General features: G+C 27.2%; 1 long non-coding RNA gene across 1 annotated transcript; it reads right to left on the reverse strand.

Moving 5' to 3' along the window:
• Window positions 1–372: 372 nt before the first annotated feature.
• Window positions 373–1353, reverse strand: LOC110697636. The gene is made up of 2 exons (XR_002506527.1): window positions 935–1353; window positions 373–765 (listed from the first exon to the last, which is right to left on the reverse strand). It is a non-coding gene; the product is annotated as an uncharacterized LOC110697636 (long non-coding RNA).
• Between the last annotated feature and the right edge of the window lie 2342 nt (window positions 1354–3695).

Below are 3695 nucleotides of genomic sequence, written 5' to 3' on the forward strand. Positions count from 1 at the left end.
AACAAGTGGTATATGGATGGAATGCCGGAATGGTATATACAAAAGCATGGGACAAAGGATTCGAATTGACTGTACTATTACTCTGTTAGCATTATTATAATATTTGTGAAAGATCATTTTTACTTTTTAGGTGAAGTCAATCCAGGCTATATTGTTTTGAACATAATTTTGAGTACTCAACTACTCATGTTAATCTTAGTAGGGTTGTGCATAAAATTAGAAATGCACAAATAATAACTCTTCTCATAATCCATACAAGCATGTATAAAAATACATCATTTATTAAGATAAACTTATATTATTACAAATGTTACTTGTTTTGTCACGCTTTTATTCAATTCTACTTAATTATTAGCTTTTGTATACTATTAATTAAGCATGAACACATAGCGATGACATTTTATTCATACAACATTACAATGAAAGTGAATTAAATCGAGACACAAGTTCAGCAGATCAACCACGCACTGCACTGATTATTTATGTAATTGATGGCAGTGTAGTTAGTGATTGATCTTAACTAAGCGACACACACACCACCAACAATACCCGGCGGTACACATGCTAAATAATTAGAGCAACAATCAGGTCCAAAATAAAAGTTACAGTATCGGCCTTGTTCTACGCACTGTAAATCTTTCTTCATGTACGAGTCAAGGATATTGACAATTGGTTGGACTCGGCTCGCTGCCATTTTCATTTTATAAACCAATGGCAATGGCAGTTCTTCAGCTGAAGATGTTGTCGCCCTTCCAACTACTGGTGCTGCATCATTCATACAATGAAAATGTATTATTAGTGAAGACTATAATTTACCATCTAAAGGGTACAATTTAAAGTTCATTATTATTATTATATCAACAATAAGAAAACACAAACTAAACAAAAAACAAACAAGTTCAAATAAAACTTAGGAAATTATCATCGAACTAACTTGTTGCAGTATACAGCAAGAATGCTAAAAAAGCAAGAGCAACAGGGTTGAATGAGACCCTATCCATTTCTCAAAACTAAAAAGAATTCTATAAAAAGAAATACTCGTTTTATATTTAGTGTACTTAATTTGTTGATCAGCTAATGCCTTGATTTCTCCCATCATTTCTTCACACCACGCTTCTATTTATAGTAGCTTGAAATCCATAAAACATTGACATGATGGCATATGTCCAAATGTATTGACAACTTGATACTCCCTTCGTTTTTTAAGTGTCCCGTTGAATTGTGCGTGGAGTATAGGTATGGTCAGGAATAAAATTTTTTTGAAAAGTAAGAGAAAGAAATAATATGACTGGGAGACCAAGGTATAATGTGTGAAAAATTTAATATCATATCACATCACTAATATATAAAGTCAATCTTGCAGTCAGGTCGCGAGACATCGACACTTGACATTCTAGTTTTAATCAATAAAAATAATTTATGTTTGGTATAAATACTTTCATTTATGTAAAACTAATTTAATTTCAATAACAATAATTTCAAGTAACAATTACATAGATTTCTAATTACAAACATAACTAGAAAAAATACTCTATATAATAAATAAGCGATAGGATATCATATGTCTAAAATCTTACGTGCATTATTAAAAGGGATTACATGACCATATTAATGAACATTCAAGCTAAAAAGTTTATCCTAAATTTTTATCAACAATCCGGGCATCACCCAGACACAAAACTAGTACATAAATAAAGAAGACATTTTTAGAGCATTTGCTGCGCCACATAAGCAAATGCATTATTGACCAATTACAAATTAGATTTGTGTTTTATTTTACAATTAAAAAATTCACTCACCACTAAGCAAAAGGGACGAATGAGATTTAAGAATTTTGCTACATAGGTAAAAACAACGAATATTAATTAATTAGGGTTTAAATTATTTAAAAACCTAGATACTATCCCTTAAAAAAAGCTAATAATTATCTTTAAATATTAAAATTTTTTAAAAAGCTAAAAATTGTATTTAGGGTTACAATTTAAATTATTTTTAAAAAATAAAAAATTTTACAAAAATAATTTATAAAAACAAACCGCCATAAGAAAGTTCACAAATGAGATTTCATTTGAGTGTTTAATTTGATGTGCCATGTACGCTACAAAAATACCAAGATTGATTTTTTATTTAAATACTTTAAAACCAAAAAAAATTATCTTTTTACGCAGAAAGTTTTATCCGGCACATTTGGTGAACACTCATAAAGTGTGAAAATGATAATAAATTTTGTAAAGAAATTCTATTGTCAATACCATGTCAAAAAATGAAACTCTACCTACAAATATGTGTTTTGCTCACAAGTTTTTATCACCACAAAAGTATTATTACCTCTAAAAAGTAATCGATAGTTATGAAATTTTTTGAAGAAAAATAGTTAGGGGATGGTTCAGCTTAATTAGTGATTTAGGATTTAAAAAAACCTTGTTTTGTTGACTAAGATATTATGCATGTTTATAGATTTTTTATTAATTAAAAATTCAATTTTCACATAAATAGCATCAACAAATAAGATCTATTTTTAAATTACAGAAAATAAAAAAAAAATTATCCTTTCTCTAATAAGCAACAAAAATTTTGAAAAATATATTATATGGTGTAAAAAAGAAAACCTTACGTGAGATTTATAGATGAAAAACCGTGCATCATTTGTATGTTTTTTTTTTACTTTTTAATATATATATATATATATATATATATATATATATATATATATTTAAATTATTTTAAAAAGCAAAAATTATTTGTTATTTTTAAAGAACTAAAAATTCAATTATTTAAAGAAAATTAAAAAAAAATTGATATCGGGATTTAAATTATTGAACAAATACGGATTAAAAATACCTAATGATATTAATGATTTTATTTAAATAATCCGAATAAAAATCATCTATTCGCTTGCTATAACAATGCATACCAAGGAAAAATGAAAATGGAGACTATGCATATAGATATTTTCCGTTTAAAAAGGGTAGAGAATAAGATTCAGATAGAGAGTAAGGCCTTGTTCAATTCACCTTGTTCAGTATAAATAATGGAAGTTTAGTAAAAATAAGTTCAGTGCAGCAAAAATAATTTCTGATCAGTAAAATTAATTTCAGTTTATAAAAAATAATTCCAGTTCAATAAAAATCAATAATTCTAAAGATAAAATACAATAGAGAATCATTAAAAATAGTTTTAGTTAAGCAAAATTAGTTTTACTTCAGTAAAAATAATTTCAGTTTAAGTTCAGCAAAAATAATTTCACTTCGCCAAATTAATTCATTCAGCAAAAAGAAGGGAACGAGGACTAAGGGATTTATTAAATAAATTAGGCCCATAAAGCAGGATTATAGACAATTAAAAAAATGAATAAAAGGTGGTTGCGGGCTGCCATAAAAGGACTAAATTAAAAGTTAACAAAAGTAAAATAAAATAAATTTCTTAAAAACAATGGATGTAAAATTTAAAAAACGAATGTAAACCGAAAGTGATTAGCACTTAGAAAAACGGAGGAAGTATCTATCTTGCACGTTTAATCCATTTCAATAACTAGGGTGGACCTAGGTCTAGAGGAGATTACCTATACTAGTATGAGAGCTACACTAGTATGAGAGTAAATGGGGCAAGGTTTGTTTTGTTTTGTCTTTATTTTTTTTTTATTTTTTTTTTGTAATATAATATTTTTGAAAACGAGGTGTATGGCCAATATTGGG

This window comes from Chenopodium quinoa, unplaced genomic scaffold (assembly GCF_001683475.1).
Source record: "Chenopodium quinoa cultivar QQ74 unplaced genomic scaffold, ASM168347v1, whole genome shotgun sequence".
Taxonomy (NCBI): Eukaryota; Viridiplantae; Streptophyta; class Magnoliopsida; order Caryophyllales; family Amaranthaceae; genus Chenopodium; species Chenopodium quinoa.